This window comes from Macaca fascicularis, chromosome 11 (genome assembly GCF_037993035.2).
Source record: "Macaca fascicularis isolate 582-1 chromosome 11, T2T-MFA8v1.1".
NCBI classification, from domain to species: Eukaryota; Metazoa; Chordata; class Mammalia; order Primates; family Cercopithecidae; genus Macaca; species Macaca fascicularis.
In genome coordinates, this window is record NC_088385.1 from 55,272,842 (window position 1) to 55,298,805 (window position 25,964).

General features: G+C 37.4%; 1 long non-coding RNA gene across 1 annotated transcript; it reads left to right on the forward strand.

The window, feature by feature from the left end:
* Window positions 1-9,359: 9,359 nt before the first annotated feature.
* On the forward strand, window positions 9,360-25,550 carry LOC123567507 (uncharacterized). Its single transcript, XR_006690472.2, has 3 exons — window positions 9,360-10,037; window positions 10,159-10,258; window positions 23,615-25,550. It is a non-coding gene; the product is annotated as an uncharacterized lncRNA (long non-coding RNA).
* Window positions 25,551-25,964: the final 414 nt, after the last annotated feature.

Sequence of the window (25,964 nt, forward strand, 5' to 3'; positions counted from 1 at the left end):
AATTTGGGCAAGATAAGAACAAATCAGAATTTAGTCCTCGTTTCTAAAATGTATTATTTAAGTAAAAGTTTACACTAGGCTTTGTACTCTATCACGTTAAGAAAGTTCCTTACTATTCCCAGTTTACTAAGACCTTTATAATAAATAAGAGTTGAATTTAATTGAATGCCTTTTTGTGTCTGTTGAGAAAACCTGATATTTTTTCACATGAAATTTTAATTAGTGGATATTAATAAAACATCTTATGAAGATTCAATTATAAAATTGTTCCATGATATGATTTGGTTGTGTCCCCACCCAAATCTCAACTGTGTCCCCACCCAAATCTCAACTTGAATTGTCTCTACTAGAATTCCCACATGTTGTGGGAGGGACCCAGGGGGAGGTAATTGAGTCATGGGGGCCAGTCTCACGAGATATGATGGGTTTATCAGGGGTTTCTGATTTTCCTTCTTCGTCCAATTTTTCTCTTGCCACTGCCATGTAGGAAACACCTTCTGCCATGATCCTGAGGCCGCTCCGGCTATGTGGAGCTGTAAGTCCAATTAAACTTCTTTATCCTCCCAGTTTCTGGTATGTCTTTATCAGCAGCATGAAAATGAGCTAATACATTACATTAATGCTGCTGTAAATCTAACCATTTTAAAACTAGAGGAATGGAAAAGAAACAATCCTATCTAACAGTATATATATACGTATATATATAAAAAACAACCTGCCCCTGAATGACTTTTGGCTAAATAATGAAATTAAGGCAGAAATCAAGAAGTTCTTTGAAATTAATGAGCACAAAAAATACAACATACCAGAATCTCTGGGATGCAGCTAAAGCAGTGTTAAGAAGGAAATGTAGGCCGGGTACGGTGGCTCATACCTGTAATCCTGGCACTTTGGGGGGCCGAGGCGGGTGGATCTCGAGGTCAGGAGATCGAGACCATCCTGGCTAACACAGTGAAACCCCGTCTCTACTAAAAATACAAAAAATCAGCCGGGCATGGTGGCGGGCACCTGTAGTCCCAGCTACTCAGGAGGCTGAGGCAGGAGAATGGTGTGAACCCGGGAGGCAGAGCTTGTAGTGAGCCAAGATCGCGCCACTGCACTCCAGCCTGGGCGACAGAGTCAGACTCCTTCTCAAAAAAAAAAAAAAAAAGAAGGAAGTGTATAACCCTGAAAGCCCACATCAAAAAGCTAAAAAGATCTCAAGTTAATAACCTCACATCACAACTAAAAGAACTAGAGAACCAAGAGCAAACCAACCGCAAAGCTAGCAGAACACTAGAAATAGCCATGATCAAGGCTGAACTGAAAGAGACAGAGACATGAAAAAACCCTTCAAAAGATCAATGAATCCAGGAGCTAGGTTTTTCAGAAAAAATAATAAAATAGACTGCTAGCTAGACTAATAAAGAAGAAAATAAAGAAGTTTCAAATAAACACAATCAGAAATGATAAGGGGGACATTACCACTGACCCCAGAGAAATACAAACAACTATGAGAGAATATTATCAACACCTCTGTGCATATAAACTAGAACATCTAGAAGAAATGGATAAGTTCCGGGACACATACACCCTCCCAACACTTAACCAGGAAGAAATTGAATCCTGGAACAGACTAATAACAAGTTCTGAAATTGAGGCAGTAATAAATACCCTAGCAACCAAAAAAAGGCCAAGACCAGATGAATTCACAGCTAAATTCTACCAGAGGTACAAAGAAGGGCTGGCACAATTCCTACTGAAACTATTACAAAAATGGAAAAGGAGGGGCTCCTTCCTAGCTCATTCTATGAGGCCAGCTCATCCTGATACCAAAGCCTGGCAAAGATATTTTAAAAAAAGAGAGAGAGAAAACTTCAGGCCAATATCCTTGATGAACATCAAAGAAAAAATCCTCAATAAAATACTACCTGACCAAATCCAGCAGCGCATCAAAAAGTTTATCTGCCATGATCATCAGGCATAGTTGGTTGCCTGATATGCAAGGTTGGTTCAACATACACAAATCAGTAAATGTGGTACATCACATAAACAGAACTAAAGACGAAAACCACATGATTATCTCAGTAGATCCATAAAAAGCCTTTGATAAAATTCAACATCCCTTCATATTTAAAAAAAACCTCTCAATAAACTAGGTTTTGAAGGAACATACCTCAAAACAATAAGGGCCACATATGGCAAACCTACAGCCAATATCATACTGAACGGGCAAAGGCTGGAAGCATTCCCCCCTTGAAAACCAGCACGAGACAAGGTTGCCCTCCCTTGCCGCTCCTAGGCAATATAGTATTAGAAGTTCTGACCAGGGCAATCAGGCAAGAGAAAGAAATAAAAGATATTCAAATAGGAAAGAGGAAGTCAAACTATCTTTGTTTGCAGATGACATAATCCTATTCCTAGAAAACCCAATCATCTCAGCCCAAAAGCTTCTTAAGATGATAAGCAACCTCAGCAAAGCCTCAGGATACAAAAATTGATGTGCAAAACTCACTAGCATTCCTATACACCAACAACAGGCAAGCCAACAGCCAAATCACAAATGGCCTCCCATTCACAATTGCCATAATATGAATAAAATACCTAGGAATACAGCTAAGAAGGGAAGCAAAGGACTTCTTCAAGGAGAACTGCAAACCACTGCTCAAAGAAATCAGAAATGGCACAAATGGAAAAACATTCCATGCTTATAAATAGGAAGAATCAGTATTGTGAAAATGGCCAGACTGTCCAAAATAATTTAGAGATTCAATGCTATTCCCATTAAACTACCATTGATATTCTTCACAGAATTAGAAAAACCTATTTTAAAATTCATGAGGAACCAAAAAATAGCTCAAGTGGCCAAGGCAATCCTAAGCAAAAAGAACAAAGCTGAAAGTATCACTCTACCCAAATTCAAACTATATTACAGGGCTACAGTAACAAAAATAACCTAGTATTGGTGCAAGAACAGACACACAGACCAATGGAATGGAATAGAGAACCCAGAAATAAGACCACACACCTACAACCATCTGATCTTCAACAAACCTGACAAAAACAAGCAATGGGGAAGGATTTCCTATTTAATAAATGTTGCTGGGAGAACTGGCTAGCCATATGCAGATAGTTGAAACTGGACCCCTTCCTTACCCCATATGCAAAAATCAACTAAAGATAGATTAAAGACTTAAATGTAAAACCCAAAACTATAAAAACTCTACAAAAAAACTTAGGCAATACCATTCAGGACATAGGCACAGGCAAGGATTTCATGACAAAAATGCTAAAAGCAATTGCAACTAAAGCAAAAATTGACAAATGGGATCTAATTAAACTAAAGAGCTTCTGCAAAGAAAAAAAAACACAAAACAACAACAACAACAAAAACTATCAACAGAGTAAATAGACAACCTACAGAATGGAAGAAAAATTTTGCAATCTATGCATCTGACAAAAGTCTAGTATCCAGCATCTATAAGGAACTTAAACAAATGTACAAGAAAAAAACAAACAACTCCATTAAAAAGTGGGCAAAGGACATGAACAGACACATCACAAAAGAATACATACATGTGGTGAACAAACATATGAAAAAAAGCTCAACATCACCGATCATTAGAGAAATGCAAATCAAAACCACAATGAAACACCATCTCACACCAGAATGGCTATTATTAAAAAGTTACAAAATAACAGACACTAGCAAGATTGTGGTGAAAAAGGAACACTTTACACTGTTGGTGGGAGTTTAAATTAGTTCAACCATTGTGGAAGAGAGTGTGATGATTCCTCAAAGACCTAAGCCAGAAATATCATTCAACCCAGCAATCCCATTACTGGGTATATACCCAAAGGAATATAAATCATTCTGTTATAAAGACACATGCACATGTCTGTTCACTGAAGCACTATTCACAATAGCAAAGACATGGAATCAAGCTAAATGCCCATCAATGATAGACTGGATAAGGAAAATGTGGCACATACATGATGGAATACTATGCAGCCATAAAAAGGAATGAGATCATGTCCTTTGCAGGGATGTGGATGGAGCTGGAGACCATTATCCTCGGTAAACTAATGCAGGAACAGACAACCAAACACCACGTGTTCTCACTTATAAGTGGGAGCTGAATGATGAGAACACATGGATACACAGTGGGCAACAGCACACATTGAGACCTGTTGGAGGGTGGGGGATGGGAAGAGGGAGAGGATCAGGAAGAATAGCTAGTGGATGCTGAGCTTAATAGCTAGGTAAGTGATGAGATGATCTGTGCAGCAAACCATCATGGCACGTGTTTACCTATGCAACAAACCTGCACATCCTGCACATGTACCGCTGAATTTAAAGTAAAAATTGGAAATAAATAAATGTGTATATATATATATATATATATATATATATATATTCATGTTCTGATATTCAAAGAAACTAATTTGCCCAGTGCCTCACAGCTAGAAATTTAAAGATAATGAAGAGTCAGGATTTATCCTCAAGTTTATTTAAACCTAAGGTATTTTTTAAAAAGTAAAACAAAATATTTTGCACATTGCCTGTTTCAAACACACACTATAGGTATGAAACATATAAGCATAATATAATATATCTATATTCATCTATCTATATCCATATACATGTAATCATTCACAGCTCCTTTATTCTGACCTTGAAAAAACAAAGAAGATGATATTTTACTTCTCAACCAAACTGAAAAAAGAAATGCCTTCTTAGATTCATTGTACTTGAAGCCTTCAGTAGCTTTGGAGCATCAGGATACCATGAGGTCAGGGAACTCCTGTTATTGTTGGAAATAAATCAGGGGCTCTAAATTACAGGAAGCAAAATCAAGACAGCTCTTTTTTTTTTTTTTTTTTTTTTTTTTTTTGAGATAGAGTCTCGCTCCGTTACCAGGCTGGAGTGCAGTGGTGCAATCTCGGTTCACTGCAACCTCTGCCTCCCGGGTTCAAGTGATTCTCCTGCCTCAACCTCCTGAGCAGCTGGGACTACAGGCATGCACCACCACACCCAGCTAAATTTTTTTTGTATTTTTACTAGAGACAGGGTTTCACCATGATAGCCAGGATGGTCTTGATCTCTTGACGTCGTGATCTGCCCGCCTCGGCCTCCCAAAGTGCTGGGATTACAGGCATGAACCACTGCACCCAGCCAAGACAGTTCTTTAATTCAATTAATCAGATTGAACAGGTTGCATAGTCATTTTTACCTGACATAGAGACAAGATGAAGATTATCACAAACTGCAGGCAGATCAGGAAGGCCTAACGTGGGGTTTGCCTGAGCAGGTCTGATTGCTAAGAATAAAGCCTGTGGCCTGCTTTCTCTCCTCCTGCCCCTTCTTCTCTATCTCTTTCCTTCTTTCTTTAATGCACCTAAGAGGAAAGTTATTTAGAATAAAATAAGTGTTAAAAGAAAAATGCAAAATTATACTTTGACTTTCTTTTTAAGATTGAAATTATTTCTTTGCAAAATAAATTCCAGATATCATATTTTTAAAATACTGTTGGGTAACTATAGTAACTTAGTAAATGAAATATGCAAAGCTCAAGGTTGTAAGTCTAGGGAAGGCTTTAGAATAAATATGCCAGCATCTTCAGATCTTATGGCTAGGACACTACTGCTTCCTTGTGGCTCAACTTTAGAATGCCAAGTTTTGACTATTGCAAGTTTCTTCAATCATAGGGGCTTCTTTTTGGGTTTGTCTTTCCTTCCAACTTTTAAGTTCAGAGGGTACCTGTGCAGGTTTGTTACGTGGGTAAATTGCATGTCACTGGAGTTTGGTGTACAAATGACTTCATCATCCAGGTAGTGAGCATAGGACCAGACAGGCAGTTTTCTCAATCCCATCCTCCAACCTCAACTAGGCCCTGGTGTCTATTGCTCTCCTCTTTTTGTCCCCGTGTAGTCAATGTTTACCTCCCACTTATAAATGAGAACATGCAGGATTTGGTTTTCTGTTCCTATATTAATTCGTTTAGGATAATGGCCACCCCCGCATCCATGTTACTCCAAAATCTGTGATTTCATTCTTTTTATGGCAGCATAGTATTCTATGGTGTGTATATACCACATTTTCTTTATCCAGTCTACTGTTAATGGACATCTAGGTTGATTCCATGTCTTCGCTATTGTGAAAAGTGCTGCGATGAACATATGCATGCATGTGTCTTTATGGTCAAATCAGAGATCTGATTGCCAATTTTAAGCAGCTCACCAAAGCCATAACTTGGGATGCAGACAGAATTGTTATAGATCTCAGAGAAATGTCAGCAGAACAGCAGTCTTGGACAGAGACACAACCGTAGTCAGCCAGGTTTTTCTTTCAGATCTCCCAGGTTTGGGAGCAGAGAGGCTGAACAAAAGATTTAAATAACAAGAAAACCTGGAGTTCAGCAGCACCTAAAGATCAGTGAGCAGCTCGAGCATGATTGTACAGAAGAGCTAACAGGCACTGGAAGTCTAGAGAACAGGCACAGATCTTTCCTGCACTGTGTAAAATTATGAAAAATGTACCCATGAGGTAAGATTTGATACATACACATAAATGATCAAAATCTGTCATTCATTGTTCGACAGTGAATGTGTTACTTCGTCTTCTATTACTCAGTTGCCTTATTTATAGAATACTGACAATCATAGTAACTATTCAGTGAATTTTCACAATGGTTAAATAGTGATAATAATAAAAATAATAACGTGATTGAGTCCTTACCATGTGCCATATGCTATTTTAAGTGTTTTACACTGATTTTCTCATTTCTCACAAAAAGTATAAGAGCATATAAAGCTCTTAGCCAATATTATGTCAGTAGTTTGTACTCAATAAATGATCATTTAAAAGTCTGTAAAGCTTTCTCTATATCTCAACCAAGTAGGGAAAACACATTTTTTAAGCAGCTCAGCCAACAACAGTTGTTTTCCAGGCACTGTACTGGGCCCTGGGTATATAAACATGAGTAGCAGAGAGTCTCTGCCTTTAAGACACTGACACTCTAATGAGGAATAAAGTTATACTGACAGCTCTAATGCAGTGTAGTAAGTTATACTCTACCAGTGTAGCACGATTGCTGTGGGAGTTCAGAGGAGGAAAAATTCAAGCTGTATCAAGTGGTCAGGGAAACAGTTACAGGTAAGATACCATTTGACCCTGCCTTATCTAGAAAGCAAGTCTTAGAACAAGGAGTGGTAGAAGTCTTCCCAGCAGAGGAACCAGTTTAGTAAAGGAAGAGAGATGTGAACAGGTAGCATTTGAGGTTAAGATCATGGACTCTGCACCCAAACAGGGCTGAATTTGAATCCAAACTCTGCTCCTCACCTGCCGTGACCTTGGGAAAGCTATTTCTCTTTGTTTCTTTGCCTGGAAAATGGCTTTGACAATTGTTCTCTATTTTAGGTTGGTTGTGAGGATTAAATGAGATGTTCACATAACATTTAGCATATTGTCTAGCCCATTAGTGCTGTGTTATTATTAATATATTTCCCTCTGTCTAGGTTGCCATCAGTTGAAAAAAAACTGAGCTATCTGTTAATTGTCAGCTCTTTTCTTTTTTGGCAAGCAGAATAAACCACATTAAATGCACACATCAATTGTAAGATGCAGCTGAATCTCAGAAACACTGAAGTATGAAAAGTGTGCATCTTCAAATCAAGGAAAGTATATTATCATCATTATGAGGACCAGTCTGCAAAGAATCTTTCATACGATGCTGAATATTTAGATGTGACCCTACTGTTAAAATCTTTCCTTTCTTGGTGGTTTCTAGATACTTTGTAGCTCTTAAATCATGCATTAAGTTTAGTGTGTAGTTAGTTGTGTCTGTCTCCCCTATTAATATGTGGTCTCTGTGTAGTATGTTCCCAGCACATTGTGGGCAATCCACAGACTATGAAATTAAATGGAATCAGACCAAGCTGGGGGTGGTGTAGGGTGAGAGGTGACTGTAGGACCCCAAGCCAGAACTCAGAAGAATGGGCCATAAGCTTGGTGCCAAATGAATGCAACAAGCAGTTTTGTTTCTCTGTTTCTTTGTTTCTTTGTTGAGACAGAGTTTCGCTCTGTGGCCCAGGCTGGAGAGCAATGTCTTGATCTCGGCTCACTGCAACCTCCTCCTCCCGGGTTCAAGTGATGCTCCTGCCTCAGCCTCCTGAGTAGCTGGGATTACAGGCACCCGCCACCACGCCTGGCTAATTTTTGTATTTTTAGTAGAGACGGAGTTTCACCATGTTGGTCAGGCTGGTCTTGAACTCCTGACCTCGTGATCTGCCTGCCTCAGCCTCCCAAAGTGGACTTGCTGTAGTCCCGGGCTTCAGCCAGGGACAACTGTTCTGATGGTGTTTGGCCCCTCCAAGCCTGTCTCTAGTGGGACAGGGAAGTTGGCTTCGGTGCCCAGAAGCCGTGAGCCTCTCCAGTCTGCTGCCTCCTTGACTTTGGCTCTTCTTTCCGTGTGGCATTCTCTACCTCCATAATGACACTGAAATTGTGTCACATGGGAGAAAGCAGCTGTGAGCCCATTGAGCATCATTAGCCAGAGAACGGGATGACTGGGGAGTGAGGTTCTGCCTGTTCTGGAATTCCAGGGTCTCCTTACTGCAAGTCAGCTCTTGTCTCTTCAGGCCCCAGCAGCTTCTCCCTCCTCTGACAGATCACAGAAAGCTTAGTTGATAGGAGTTTGCCGAGGCAGGTCCCCAATGTCCCAGCCCTGAAACAATTGCTGAAGGCAAGGATGGCCTGTGCTTTACTTCCCTCACCTACAGACTTTTGAAAAAACTAGCCAGACGCCCACCTTGTTTTCAGCTTTCTCTCAGCAGAAATATCAGAAATGCGGAAAAGGAGGCAGATGCCCTTGAGGCTTTCCTAGTGAGTTCCAGCCTGGTCTGCTGGAGTCAGTTAAATGCACAAACTGCCCTTGGCCTCATTCACTGCCACTGCTCAGCAGCTAGCAGGGAGAATATTCCAGATTTAGAGAATATTTGTTGACTGGTACAGGAGAGGGATCTGAACAGTCAAAACTCTGAGCTATATGCATTGAAAACACATAACTCAATATTTGAGTTAAACATACATGGAATTTTATTGTTGGGGTGTGGACAGAATAGGCTCCTCTTTCCTGTAACTGTTCACATCACCTTTCTACTGCTGTATTGTTATAACAACCACCACTCTGTTGACCTCCATACCAGATTCACATAGTCATTTACTGCATGGCTCACCCAAACATTACTGTTAACTGCAAAGAAGCTTCTCAAGGACAGCAACCAGTCTCCTCCAGTTATTTTATTCCCAACTTGTATCTTAGTGTTCAAGACATTGGTGCTTAATAAATGTTTACAAAATACTAGTGTTACCATCAACATCCTGATCTCTAGTCATTATTGTTTTGTTCCTGACACCTGCTCCACAGAGGATACCTTGATTGTTCTTTTTTTTTTTAAACCACACTCATACCTCATCCTGATGGTACCTCACTTCTTATTTTGGAAAGACTGAAACGCTTAAGCATGCATGAGCAGTCATGGGCCTCTAGTGTTCATTGAAATGTAACTATTTTACTTAGGCTTTCAGAGATTTTAAGCATTTTAATAGAACTTATCAAATATTTTCTCTCATCTTTGCCGCCCATCTTTGTCGTCCAGCTTTTCAAGCGGATGTCCGAGCATGCTGACATCCTTTCCTACCCATCAGTTCCTTTTTTGAACCTCACTTCCTCCTGTAAGCTGGCGTCCATCTGTCCTCCTCTTCAGGAATCATACACTTTTTCTGCACCAAAATCTTCCTGATAAATCGTAACTACCCCTTTCTCCTTTGATTTCTTTACTGGCTTAAATATTACAAAATTGCACTTTCCTAGCTCTCCCTCATCCTTCCCGTAATCATTTTCCTCTGCTGGACAGCTCCTGCTACCTCAGCGGTAGAAGACTCAAGCCAGGACTTCTGGAGCTTGTAGGTGCTGAGGTCATCAGGAATGCTTTCACCAGTATTCCAGTCCTCTGTCTGAGCACATGGTGAGACAGAACTTCTCAGCTGCCTCAAGGTCAGTGTAGCTAAATATCCAGTTTGGGCCAATGGAAAGTGAGTGGTGGTGATGTTCAAGGCAAAAGTTTTTAAAACAGTGCATGATTCATCATGTTTCTTTTTCCATATCTCAACAATAGCTGAAGCATGAAGGAGGAAGCTCCCTCGGCCTGGTTACCTGGGTGAGGATGACACAGAGCAAAGCCCTTCCTCCAAGCCCATCTAGAGAGGACACGTCATGTGAGTAAAAAAATAAACCGTTCCGATTTTAGGTCACTGGAGTTTAAAGGTTGTGTCAGGGATTCCCAAGACCATTCTCAGGCTCAGTTATTCTCTAGAAAGATTCACATGACTCAGAAACCATCGTAATTACAGTTGCGGTTTATTACAAGGAAAGAGTACAAATTGAAATGAGCAAAGGGAAAGTGCGCATCTAGCCAAATCCAGGAGAAACCAGGTGCAAGTTTCCAGGTGTCCTTGTCCAGCAGAGTCACACAGGAGTACTCTGAATTCTCCCGGCAGTGATGTGTGGCAACATGCAAAATACTACCAAACAGGGAAGCTCACCTAAGCCTTGAGGTCTAGACTTTTTATTGGAGGTCAGTCCCATAGGCATGTGCATATGAATGACCTCAGTTACTCAGACTCAAGTCCGCTCCAGATCAAAAAGAGGCATTCACTGTAAAGATAAACTTGTGTGGTCAAACTGGTACAGCATGGCCCAAAGCCTCAGATGTACAAAAACACTCTTATCAGGCAGAATGTTCCAAGGGTTTAGGAGTTATCTTTAAGGAGCAATCCAAGGACCAATCCTGAAGACAAGCCTTTCTTTGGAATATGCAGAGCATGAAAAACCTAGGCCTACAAAGTTTATTCTTTCCTACCCAGGGAGTTGATTTTGGAGGTCATACATTCTCTTCTGATTGTTATAGAAACCCAAGTCATTTCCAGTTTTGAAACACTCATTATACTAAAAAATGAAGAGATGTCCAAACAAAACTGTAAAGGAAGGTGAAATAATGTAAATATTTACATTTAGTAAAATGAGAATTTAGAAATAAGGCTTTTGGAGACATATAAACACGGAAGAAATTTATTAGCTGGAAATCTACACTGTAAGAAATCTTAGGGAGAGTCCTTCAGGAAGAAGGAAAATGACACCAGATGGAAATCCGGATCTACACAAAGAAGTGAAGAGCCCCACACATGATACTTATAAAGGTAATTACAAAAGACTTGGTATTCCTTTAAAAATCTTTTTATTTTAATGATAATTGACTATTTAAAGAGAAAATAATAATATATTTTGGGGTTTATGCCATATGACAACAATAATAGCACAAAGGCTGTTGGGATAAATGGAAGCATATTGTTGTAATATTTTTACATTATAAATAAAGTAATACATGTCACTTGAAGGTAGACTCTAATAAGTCAAAGATATAAACTATAAACCATAAAGCAGCCTCTAAAGTAACACAAAAGTAGTTATACCTAATAACCCAACAAAGGAGATCAAATGGTATCACAAAAATACTCACACAAAGACGCAGGAAAAACAGGAACAAGGGAACAAAGAACAGCTCAGACAAATAGAAAACCAAGAGTGAAATGAGAGTCAAAAACCCAAATGTCAACTAAATATCTCAATTAGAGAACAGAGATAACAAGATTTGATTTTTTAAAAAGAAAGAAACCTAACTGTATGCTGCCTCATAAGAAACCCACTTTAAATATAATACCACAAAGATGTCAAAAGAAAAGTATGAAAAAGATATTCCGTGCTGACACTAATCAAAATAAAGTTGGAGTGACTTTATTAATATCAGAGGAAGTAGATTCAGGAGCAAAGAAAATTACCAGGGCTAAAGAAGTTCATCTCATAATGATAAAAGGGTCAATTTATAAAAAGAACATCTGTGCATCTGACAAAATATATGTCACAAAGACAGAGAACTAAGGAGAAATAGATGAATGCATAATTTTAGTTGCAGATTTAAATACCCCCTCAATAATTGATACAAGTAGATCAAAATTCAGTAAGTGAATAGAAGACATGAAAAACACTATGAATCAACTTGACATAACTGAAATTTATGTAATGCTCTACGCAGCAACAGCATAATACACATTCTTTTCAAGTATACATGGAATATTTTCCAAGAGACACCACATTCTGGGCTATAAACCATGTCTCAATAAAATTTTTTAAATTCAAGTCATAAAAGTATTTTATCTGATTATTAAGCAATTAAATTATAAATCACTGGCAAAAAGATATCTGGAAAAATCTTCAAAATTTGGAAACTAACTAACATACATCTCAATAATTTAAAGGTCAAAGAAGAAATCCAAAAGGAGAATTAGAAGGCATTTTGAACTAGATACAAATGGAAACAATATTTTAAAACTTGTGGGATGCAGCTAAGTCCCACAAATTTCCCACCAATTTAAAGGGAAATGTATAGGATTAAATGTCTGCATAAGAAATTAAAGGCCTAAATTTAAAAGGTCAGTGCTTCTACTGTAAGAAGCTAGCAAAGTAAGATCCAATAAACCAAAGTAAGCAGAAGAAATAAGAAATATAAAAATTATAACAGATATCATTGGAATAGAAAAATAAAGAGAAATTAATGAAATCAAAAGCCGATTCTTTCAGATGAATAAAACTGATAAACCTCTAACCAGACTGATCAGAAAAAAGAGACAGAGGGAGAGAGATGGAGAGAGAGGGAAAGGAGACACAACATTTCCAGTGTCAAGAATGAGAAAGGTGACTTTACCACGAATTGTATAGGTATGAAAAGACTAATAAGGGAATTTTGAGAAAATATTTATTTTAATAAATTTGAAAATGGATAAGAAATTGACATATTTCTTAAAAGATACAAACTACTAAAGCTCACTCAAGAAGAAATAGCTAACTTGAATAACCCTATTAAATAACTAAATTAAAGAAATAATTTCTAGTTAAAACCTTTCTATAAAGAAAAATTCAGGCCCATATGGCTTTACTAATGACTTCCACATTTAAATAATAAATAATAAACAATAAACAACAACTTCTGGAATATTAGGAGGAAGGAATACTTCTCAATTAATTTTGTGATGCCAAGATTATGATGCCAAAAATCAGACTATGACATCACAAGAAAAAACAGAGAGCAATATCATTCATAAACATAGATGAAAAATTTTAATAAAATTTTATCAAGCAAATTTCATAATATGTAAAGAAGATAATGCATTATAACTAAGTGGGGTTTACTCTAAGAATGCAAGATTGGTTTAACATTCAAAAATTAATATTATATGTCATATTAACAGAATAAAGAAGAAAAAATCTTAATCTCAATATGTATAGAAAAAACATATGACAAAATATAAAATCTATAATATTCCCAATGAGCAAATTTCAGCAAACTGGGAATATAAGGAAACTGGTTCAACTTGACAAAGGAGATCTACAAAAAAATCTACAGCTAACATCATACTTAATAGTAAAAGACCAAAAGCAGTCTCTTTAGGATTTGGAACAAGGAAAGAAATCTGCTCTCACCACTTCTATTAAACACTGTATTATAGATTCTAGCCAGTACGATTAGGACAATAAAAGAGACAAAAGGCTTCCAGACTGGAAAAGAAAAATTAAAACTGTGCTTATTCATAGACAACATGATCATCTATGTAGAATATTCATAAAACAACTTCCAGCAGAACTAATATATGAGTTTAGCAAGGTTACAGAATAGAAAATTCAACATACAAACTAGATGTAGATATTCAAATACTAGGAACAACTAAAACTTAAAATTAAAGGGGAAAAATACAATTTACAATAGCATCAAGAAATATTAAATGCTTAGGTATAAATCTAACAAAAGACGTACAAGATTGTACATTGAAAATTATGAAATACAGCTTAAAGAAGCTAAGGGGGATATTACCACTGACCCCACAGAAATAAATAACCATCAGAGAATATTATGAATACCTTTATGCACATAAACTAGAAAATATAGAAGAAATGGATAAATTCCTGGACCCATACACCTTCCCAAGACTGAACCAGGAAGAAATTGAATCCCTGAACAGACCAATAATGAGCTCCAAAATCGAGTCAGTAATAGATAGCCTACCAACTTTAAAAAGCCCAGGACCGGGTTGAATCACAGCTGAATTCTACCAGAGATACAAAGAAGAGCTGGTACCAAAAAAACTATTCCAAAAAATTGAGGAGGAGGGACTCCTCTCCAATCATTCCATAAAGCCAGCATCATCCTGATGCCAAAACCTGGAGGACACACTACAAAAAAAAGAAAACTTCAGGCCAATATCCTTGATGAACATCAATGCAAAAACCCTCAGCAAAATAACTGGTAAACCTAATCTAGCAGCATATCAAAAAGCTTATCCACCATGATCAAGTAGACTTCATCCCTGAGATACAAGGTTGATTCAACATATACAAATCAACAAATGTGATTCATCAGGTAAACAGAACTAAAGACAAAAAGCACATGATTATCTCAATAGATGCAGAAAAGACTTTCTTTATAAAATTCAATCCTGTTTCATGTTTAAAACTCTCAACAAACTAGGTGTGGAAGGAACATACCTCAAAATAATAAGAGCCATCTATAACAAACCCACAGCTAACACCATACTAAATAGCCAAAAGCTAGAAGCATTCCCCTTGAAAACTGGCACAAGGATATCCTCTCTCACCACTCCTATTCAACATAGTATTGGAAGTCCTGACAAGAGCAGTCAGGCAAGAGAAAGAAATGAAGGGCATCCAAATAGGTAGAGAGGAAGTCAAACGATCTTTGTTTGCAGATGACATAATCCTATATTTAGAAAATCCTATAGTCTTGGCCCAGAAGCTCTTCCAGCTGATAATTTCAGCAACATTTCAGAATACAAAATCAATGTGCAAAAATCAGTAGCATTTCTATACACCAATAACAGCCAACCTGAGAGCCAAACAAGGAACACAATCCCATTTACAATTGCCACAAAAAGAATAAAATACCTAGGAATACAGCTAACCAGGGAAGTGAAAGATCTCTACAATGTGAATTACAAAATACTACTCAAAGACATAGAGATGACACAAACGAATGGAAAAACATTCCATGCTCATGGATAGGAAGAATCAATATTGCTAAAATGGCCATACTGCCCAAAGTAATTTACAGATTCATTGCTATTCCTATTAAACTTCCAATGATATTCTTCACAGAATAGAAAAAAATGGTTTTAAAATTTATGTGGAACCAAAAAAGAGCCCATATAGCCAGGGCAATCCAAAGCAAAAAGAATAAAGTTGGAGGCATCACATTACCCAATTTCCAACTATACTACAGGGTTATAGTAACCAAAGCAACTTGGTACTGGTACAAAAACAGACACATAGACCAATGGAACAGAATAGAGAACTCAAAACTAAGGCCACACACCTACAACTATCTGATCTTCAACAAAGCTGACAAAAACAAGCAATGAGGAAAAGACTCCCTATTCAATAATGGTGCTGGGATAACTGGCTAGTCATATGCAGAAGATTGAAACTGAACCCCTTCCTTACATATACAAAAATTACCTCAAGATGTATTAAAGACTTAAATGTAAAACCCAAAATTATAAAAGCCTTGTATTACAACCTATACAATACCATTCTGGACATAGGAACCAGGCAATGATTTCATGACAAAAATGCCAAAAGTAATTGCAATCAAAGCAAAAATTGACAAATGGGATCTAATTAAACTGAAGAGCTTCTGCACAGCAAAAGAAACTATCAACAGAGTAAACAGACTACTGACAGAAAGGGAGAAAATATTTGCAAACTATGCATCTGACAAACATCTAAGGCAGCATCTATAAGGAACTTAAACAAATTTACAAGAAAACAAACAATCCCATTAAAAAGTAGGCAAGGGACATGAACAGACATGTCTCAAAAGAAGACATACATGCAGTCAAGAATTACATGAAAAAAAGCTCAACATCACTGATCATTACAGAAATGTGAATAAAAACCACAATGAGATACCATCTCACACCAGACAGAATGACTATTATTAAAAAGTCAAAAAATAACTGATGCTGGCAAGGTTGCAGAGAAAAAGGAATGCTTATCCACTATTGGTGGGAGTGTAAATTCATTCAACCACTGTGGAAGACGGTGTGGAGATTACTCAAAGACCTAAAAACAGAAATACCATTCAACCTAGCAATCTCATTACTGGGTATATAACCAAAGGAATATAAATTGTTCTAGTGTAAAGACATATGCATGCATACGTTCATTGCATCACTATTCAAAATAACAAAAACATGAAATCAACCTAAACACCCATCAATGATAGACTGCATACATACACACCATGGAATACTATGCAGTCATAATAAAAGAACAAGATCATGTCCTTTGGAGTAACATAAATGCAACTGGAAGCCATTATCCTTAGCAAACTAACACAGGAACAGAAAACCAAATTCCACATGTTCTCACTTACAAGTGGGAGCCAAATGGTGAGAACACATGCACACATAGAGGGGAACACCACATACTGGGGCCTAACAGAGGATGAAGGGTGGGAGGAGGGAGAGGATCAGGGAAAATAATTAATGGGTACTAGGCTTAATACCTGGGTGATGAAACAATCTGTACAGCAAACCTCCCATGACACAAGTTTATCTACATAACAGACCTACACATTACCCCGAACTTAAAAGTTACATTTTAAAAAGAGCTAAATAGAGATATACATTAATTCACAAAAGAGCTCAATATTAAAATGTTAAGCTGTCAGTGCCCCCCAATTTGATTTACAGATTCATTACAATTGTAATCAAAATCCCAGCAGGTCTTTATGTAGAAAATGACAAGAAGATTCTAAAATTCCCATAGAAATGTAAATTATCTAGAATAGCCAATACAATTTGAAACAGAACAAAGTCAAAGGTCTTACACTGCCTGACTTCAAGACATTATAAAGCTATAACAACTAAGACAATGCAGTATTGATATAAAGACAGAAAAATAGACAAATGGAACAGATAGAAAATCTAGAAATAGACTCATGAATATATGGTCAATTGTTTTTCAACAAAAGTACATAGGCAGTTGGGGAGAAGAGATTGTCTTTTTAAAAAATGTGCTGGAATAATTGAATATCAACAAGGGAGAACTTTTATGATATGTTTCATACCACTTCAAAAATTAATTCAAAATGAATCATAGAACTAAAGGTAAAGTCTAAAAAATCTGAAATTATAAAACTTCTAGAAGAAAACCTTAGAAAAATACTTTGTGACCTTGGGATAGGCAAAGATTTCTAGAAAGAAAAATTGATACATTGAGCCTTATCAAAATTAAAGATTTTCCTCTTCCTAAAAAACATACTGGCAGAAACAATTGCAATTCACATATATGATTAAGGAATTGAATGCAGAATAAACAAACACCCAAAACTTAATCTATTATTATAAAGCAAGAAACTCAATTATAAAATGGGCAAAATATTTGTTCAGACATTTCATCAAAGATGTATGGATTGCAACTGGACGCAGTGGCTCATGCCTGTAATCCCAACACTTTGGGAGGCCGAGGTGGATGGATCAACTGAGGTTGGGAGTTCGAGACCATCCTGGCCCACGCGGTGAAACCCAGCTCTACTCAAAATACAAAAATTACCCGGGCATGGGGGTAAGGAGGCTGAGGCAGGAGAATCGCTTGAACCAGGGAGGCGAAGTTTGCAGTGAGCTGAGATCAAGCCATTGCACTCCAATCTAGGCAACAAGAGCGAAATACTGCCTCAAAAAAAAAAAAAAAAAAAAAAATATATATATATATATATATATATGGTTTACAAACGAAAAGATGCTTAACACAATTAGTTATTAGAGAAATGCAAATTAAAACTATGAGACAACATTACACACCTATTAGGATATTTAAAATTAGAAATAATGGCCATACCAAATTCTGGTAAAAATATAGAGCAACTGGAAATCTCATACACTGATAGTAGGAATGTAAAATGGTACTTGGTACTGCAACTTTGGAAAACAGTTTGATAGTTTATTAATTTTTAAGTATACAACCCCTACCATATGTCCCAGCCATTCCACTCCTATTTACCCAAAAGAAACAAAGCATATGTCCATACAAAATTTGTGAATGGATGTTCATAGCCACTTTATTTGTAATAGCCCCAAACTGAAAATAACCAAACTGCCCATCAACAGGTAAATGGAAAAACAAATGGTAGTAGATCTACATGTAGTGATGTGAATGCTACCCCTCCCCAACAGATGTTCACTCAGAACCTGTAAATGTGACTTTATTTGCGAAAATGGTCTTTGCAAATATAACTAAGTTAAGGATATCAAGATAAGATCATCCTAGATTAGGATGGGACCTCAGTCTAATGACAAGAGTCTTTAGAAGAGAAGGGGAAAGACACATCAGAAGAGAAGGTGATGGAAAGACAGAGGCAGAGACTGAAATGAGGCATTTACAAGCAAAGGAACTACACAGATTGTCTGCAGCCACTAAAAGCTAAAAGAGAGGCTTGGAACCATTCTCCCTGAAAGCCTTTAGAAGAAACCCTGTTGACACCTTGATTTCAGACTTCTGGCCTCCAGAACTGTGAGGGAATACATTTTTGCTGTTAAAGCCACCAATTTTGTGGTAATTTGTTATGGCAGCCCTATGAAATGAATACACCACATGATGGAATATTACTCAGCGGTGAAAATGAATGACATGAATGCTGTACATAATAACAGAAATCTCAAAATAATTATTCAAAATGAAAGAACCCATACCGTAAAAAGTACACACTGTATAATTTTATTTAAATAAAATTCTAGAGAATGTATAACATTCTATTAATACAATAAGAGAAAGTATATCCATGGTTGCTTCAGGATGGGAGGGTCAGAATGGCAGAGAGGACTAAGATGACAGATTACCAAAAGGTCTAAGGAAATTTTGAATTCATGGATATCTTCATTATCTTGTTTTTGTTGATAATTTCATGGGTGTATATACGTGCCCAAACTTATCAAGTATGTGTCGTTTATTGTATGTCAATTATACCTCAATAAAGTTCTTAAAAATATAGTCTAAATTTAACTCTTTGTGTTGGGGGGCCATGTAACAACTTAGCTATTTTAGATGATATCATGGCAGCAGAGGGGTGCCTCTCCTCTGCAGGATGCCCTAATATCCTCATCACTGGCTTGGATAATAATGCAATGGCTTCCCACCCACAGGAAATGTCACTATGTAGTGTTCGTTGGCTCATTTATTCTACATACATTTGAGTTCCTTCTATTTTTCAAATATAGTTCTTGGTACTGTAAATACAATCAATAATGATTAAGACAAAAGCCCTCATGAAGCTTACATTCCATTAGATGAAACAGACAGACAAAATTATTAGATATTTATAATGTCAAGTGGGAATTTAAAAAATACAAATCAGAGTAAAGGGCACGTGGTGGTAGCTGCTGCTTTAGAGAGGGGATATAAAAGGATCTCTCTGAGGACATGTCATTTGAGTGAGGGAGCCAAAACCTTGAGACAGAAGTGCACATCTGGCACACCTGAGGGAAAGGAAGCCAGTGTGACTAAAGCAGAATGGACTGGTGGAGTGGGCAGTAATGATGTCCAGGGGTAGGCCTGGACTTGGAAGTCCATGTGTGTTTTGTCCTAAGCATGATGCAGAGGGAACGCAGGGTTTTGAGGAAGGCTGTGATGTGATCTGTATGTGTTTTATGTATTTGTTTGTTTATTTATTGATTTTATAAGAGACATATTTTATGTATAAAGATACAGGTGGAGTGAAAGTACAAGGACCAGAAAAGATACGCAAACATTAACTACAACAACAATAAAGGTGTTGTGGTTATATTAATATCAAAGTAGTCACTTTTTTTTCAACTTTTATTTTAGATACAGGGGGTACATGTGCAGGTTTGTTACATGGGTATATTGCATTCAGATAGTGAGCTTAGTACCCAATAGGTAGTTTTCCAGTACACACTCCCCTCTGTCTTTTCCCACACTAGTAGTCCCCAGCGTCTGTCCTTCCCATGTTTATGTTCATGAGTGCCCAATGTTTCGCTCCCACAGGTAAGAACATGCAGTATTTGGTTTTCTGTTCCTGCATTAATTTCCTTAGGATTATGGTCTCCATCTCCATCCATGTTGCTGCAAAGGACATGACTTTATTCATTTTTATGGCTACATGCAATTCTATGGTGTATACGTACCACATTTTCTTTATCCAGTCTGCCATTGATGAGCACCTAGGTTGATTCCATGTCTTTACTATTCTGAATAGTGCAGCGATGAACACATGCATGCATGTTTCTTTTTGGTAGAATGATTTATTTTCCTTTGGGTAGACACCCAGTAATGGAACTGCTGGATCAAATGGTATTTCTGTTTTAAGTTCTTTGAGAAATCTCCAAACTGCTTTCCACAGTGGCTGAACTAATTTACATTCCCACCAACAATGTAGAAGTGCTCTCTTTTCTCTGCAGCCTCACCAGCATCTGTTATTTTTTAACTTTTTGTTGATAGCCATTCTGACTGGTGTGAGATGGTATCTCATTGTGGTTTTGGTCTGCATTTCTCTGATGAGCATTTTTTCCTGTGTTTACTTGTGTGTGTTCTTTCAAGAAGTGTCTGTTCATGTCCTTTGCCCATTTTTCATGGGGTAGCTTTTTGCTTGTTCATTTAAGTTCCTTATAGAGTCCTGATTTTAGACCTTTGTCAGATGCATAGTTTGCAAATATTTTCTCCCTTTCTGTAGGAAGTCTGTTTACTGATGGTTTCTTTGGCTGTGCAGAATCTCTTTAATTTAATTAGGTCCCACTGGTCCATTTTTTTTGTTTTTGTTGCAATTGCTTTTGGGGACTTAGCCAAAAATTCTTTGCCAAGGTTGATGTCAACAAGGGCATCTACTAAGTTTTCTTCTAGAATTTGTTTTCATTTTTTATGTTTATTTATTCTTTTTTAATTTTTTAAAATGTTGTGGGTGCATGTTAGATATATATACTTATGGCATACATGAGATGTTTTGATACAGGTATGCAATGTGAAATAAGCACATCATGGATAATGGGGTATCCATCCCCACAAGCATTTATCTTTTAAATTACAAATAATGCAATTGCACTCTTTCAATTATTTAAAAATGTACAATTAAGTTATTTTTATTATAGTCACCCTGTTGTGCTATCAAATAGTAGGTCTTATTCATTCCTTTTATTTTTTGTACCCATTAACCATCCTCATCTCCCCCAACAGCCCCCACTATATTTCCCAGCCTCTCCTCCATGAGTTCTGTTGTTTTGATTTTTAGATACCACAAATAAGTGAGAAAATGCAATGTTTGTCTTTCTGTGCCTGGCTGATTTCACTTAACATAATAATCTCCAGTTCAATTCATGTTGTTGCAAATGACTGAATCTCATTATTTTTATGGCTGAATGGTACTCCATTGTGTGTATGTACCACATTTTCTTTATCCATCCGTCTTTTGACGTATAATTAGATTGCTTGCAAATCTTAGTAAACAGTGCTAGAACCAACATAGGAATGTAGATATCTCTTCTATATACTGATTTCCTTTCTTTGGGGTATATTTTCTAGAATTTTTATAGGTTGAAGTCTTGCATTTAAAACTTTAATCCATCTTCAGTTAGTTTTTGTATATGGTGAAAGGTAAGGGTCTGGTTTCATTCATCTGCGTATGGTTAGCCAGCTATCCCAGCACCATTTATTGACTAGAGAGTCCTTTCCCAATTGCTTGTTTTTGTTGGTCTTGTCAAAGATCAGATGGTTTTAAGTGTAAGGCTTTATTTCAGAATTTTCTATTCTGTTCCATTTGTCTATGTGTCTGTTTTTGTGCTGATACCATGCTGTTTTGGTTACTATAGCTTTATAGTATAGTTTGAAGTCAGGTAGTGTGATGTCTCCGGCTTTGTTCTTTTTGCTTGGGTTACTTTTGCTATTCAGGCTATTTTTTGGTTCCATATGAATTCAGAGTAGTTTTTTTCTAATTCTGTGAAGGATGACATCAGTAATTTGATAGAAATAGTGTTGAATCTGTAAGTCGCTTTGGGGAATATGGCCATTTTAATAATATTGATCTTACAATTCATGAACATGGGATGTTTTTCCACTTATTTGTGCATCTCTGGTTTCTTTGAGCAGTGGTCTGTAGTTCTCCTTGTAGAAATCTTTCACCTCTCCTTGGTTAGCTGTATTCCTAGGTATTTCATTTTCTTTGTGGCTATTGCAAATGGGGTTGTGTTCTTAATTTAACTCTCAGCTTGAATATTATTGATGTTTAGAAATGCCACTAGTTTTGTATATTGATTTTGTATCCTGAAACCTTACTAAAACTGTTTATCAGTTCTAGTAACCTTTTGTCAGAGTCTTTAGGGTTTTCTGCATTTTAAAATGAGCATTCTGGCTACCGCAGGAAGATAAGAATGAGCTAGTTAGTAGGCTTTGACAATAGTCCTTGAGATATATAGTATGGCGTGGCCTAGAGATGATGAGAAGTGATCAGATTTAGGAAACGCTGTAGAGATACAGACAATACATCTATCTGATGTAAATAGAAAAATAAAGGAAGTAGTCTCGACGGCTATGACCTGGACGACAAGGAGCCTCTAACTCGGATGCTGAGGGCTACGTGGAGTGCCTGGATGACGAGGAGGAGGATGAGGATGAGGAGGAGTATGATGAAGATGCTCAGGTAATGGAAGACTAGGAGGACGAGGAAGAGGAGGAAGGTGAGGAGGAGGAAGGTGAGGAGGAGGAAGGTGAGGAGGAGGAAGGTGAAGAGGAGGACGTGAGTGGAGGAGAAGATGAAGGTTATAACGATGGAGAGGTAGATGACGAGGAAGATGAAGAAGAGCTTGGTGAAGAAGAAGGGGGTCAGAAGCGAAAACGAGAAACTGAAGATGAGGGAGAAGATGATGACTAAGTGGAATAACCTATTTTGAAAAATTCCTATTGTGATTTGACTGTTTTTACCCATATCCCCTCCCCCGCTCCAGTCCTGCCCCCTGAGACTTATTTTTTTCTGATTGTAACGTTGTTGTGGAAACTAGAGAGGAAAAGCGTACTGGGGGTTGTGGGGAGAGGAAGGGCGGAAGGGGGTGGAATAAAATACCATTTTTACTGCCACTCTTTATTTTTCCCCCTACTTTTTCTTTGTGTCCGGTTTTTGTCCCTGTAAATGCAATAGCTAAGTACACACTAAGCATTTGTTCCTGGTTCTCAAAGAAGATGGTTTGGAGTTCTCTTACGTTTCCTGGTATTTCCCAAGTCTCTTGGGTTGGGTGGAAGGCCGCGGCTGGTCTCAGTTTGGTTACTCAACGCCCAGGAGGGGCTGAGCACCAGCCATATCTTTTGCTTTGATTCACATGATACCTGCTTTTCTCGGGCCTGCTAGAGGCATCCAACACCCTGGTTTGTAAATAGCAACCTAAAGGCGTATTTTGGCACTGGTTTGGCAACATTCCCCATCTCTCATCCATTTTCCCCCTTCACAGATGGTGGTGGGCTTCGCTCTACAAAGGGGACTCAGATGTTACTCCTGAGAGCTTAAGAGCCAGACAGCTGAAAACGGCAGGCTTGTGAGTTGCAAGGAAAATGGATTTGGTAATAATTAAAAGAGAAGAAACCCTCAAACTTCAACTTCTTTAAAAGAAAAAAAAAACTGTCCTATCTTGTTCTGTAAAATATTAGAACGCTTTGTTTTACAAAAATGGCGAGAGAATTCTTCCACATATACTTCTGCACTTAGAACATTTTACAGACCTAAGTGCTGGAGACGTTGCTACACGTCAGCCGGGCTTTTTTTTTTTTTTTTTTTTTTTTTTTTTTTTTTTTTTCATACACCCGAGCATGGAAAAAATGACGCAAAATTTTATTTTCTTACCTAGTGGAAATCTGAAATGACTGCAAATTCCTAGTGAATGTACAGGTTTGCTTTCGTGTCCCTCTCTGGTTGCTTTGTAAGTGATGTGTAATTTGTGAACCCATGTTTCATCTGTATAAAAGAACATCTGTACCAGTTTTTCTCCTGCCCCTCAGATGAGCCAAACTTTGAGTTTTATGTCTGTTTGTCATTGATACATTTCAATAAATTTTTTCATACAATTTTTTGGGGGATGGCTTCTTTAAGTCCAACAGGCCACTGATCTTTTCAAGATGCATTCCAGATGAACTGCTAGGTGAGGGGGAAGCTTCATTTTTGTTACCTGATAGAATAGCTTTTCTTATTTTATATATATATATATATATAAAAGGTGATACTAAGTTTGGATACTTTTGGTTTTAAAGCAAGACTCAGTGGTATATCTTCATTAAAAGCTTCATTTTAAAAAGCTGTAAAGTTACTAAAAACACAAATACACAATCAATCAAGTTGGGCCAAACTTGGAACCTTGTTTTGAATATCTTTCATTGTTTTGTTTGTTGTATTGTAAAAAGAATGTATGGTTGAAACTCAGGAATGTATAAAACGAATTATTTCACACAAAAAAATTACTTTTAAGAAGTATCTGTTCATGTCCTTTGTCCAATTTTTAATTGAGTTGTTTGGTTTTTTCTTGTTTATTTGTTTAAGTTCCTTATAGATTCTGGATATTAGTCCTTTGTCAGATGCACAGTTTGCAAATATTTTCTCCCATTCTATAGGTTATCTATTTCTTCTGTTGAGAATTTCTGCTGTGCAAAAGCTCTTTGAGCCAACAAACATATGAGAAAAATGTGCAACATCACTAATTATCAGAGAAATACAAATCAAAACCACAATGAGACATCTCATCTCACACCAGTCAGAATGGCCATTATTAAGTTAAAAGATAACAGATGCTGGCTTATCCACTGCTGGTGGGGATGCAAATTAGTTCAGCCCCTATAGAAACCAGTTTGAAGATTTCTCAAAGAACTAAAAATAGAACTTCCATTTGACCCATCAATCTCATTATTTTGGATGTACTCGAAGGAAAATAAATCATTCTAACAAAAAGACACATGTACTTGTATGTTCATCGCAGCACTATTCACAATAGCAAAGACATGGAATCAACCCAGGTGCCCATCAGTCATGGATGGGATAAAGTGTGGTACATTTCTCTTCATGGAATACACCATGAAATACTATGCAACCATAAAAAATAATGAAATTATATTCTTTCTAACAACGTGGATGTAGATGGAGGTCATTATCCCAGCAAGCTAACACAGAAACAGAAAACCAAATACCACATGTTCTCACCTGTAAGTGGAAGCTACACTCACACAGACATAAAGATGGGAACAATAGATTCCAAAAGAAGGGAGGGAGGGGGCAAAGGATGAAAAGCTTCCTGTTGGGTACTATGTTCACTATCTGGGTGACAGGATCCCAAAATTTGGCCTTTGGTGCTGAAGGCCAAACCTCAGCACCATACAATATATCCTTGTAACAAACCTAAATGTATATCCTCTGAATCCAAAATAAAAATGGAATTTTTTTTTTTAAAATTACTTTTGGATAGCAAAAGACTTGGGGTGGTTTGAGAGAGGTAGAAATTGAGTTGGATTATGAGATACATCTGGCCATAAAAGGGTAAAAGTTCCTGTGATGTGAGATGATAAAGGGAGGAGCTTAGACTCCTTATGGAAACTGAGGTAAACAAAAAGGTAGATTATGATGGGAATGGCCCTTCTGGTCTCTTAAAGGGTGGGAGAGAGTAACCTCTAATCAGAGTCTAATTTGAAGCACTTCATGATAGTAAGAAGGTGGTGTGCAGAGAGGGTCCATGGTGGTCTCACTAGCAGCACCTGGAGCTCTAAAATCAAAACAAGGGATGGGACAGTGTGCCTTTCCCTTAAATCCTGCTGAAGACAGGT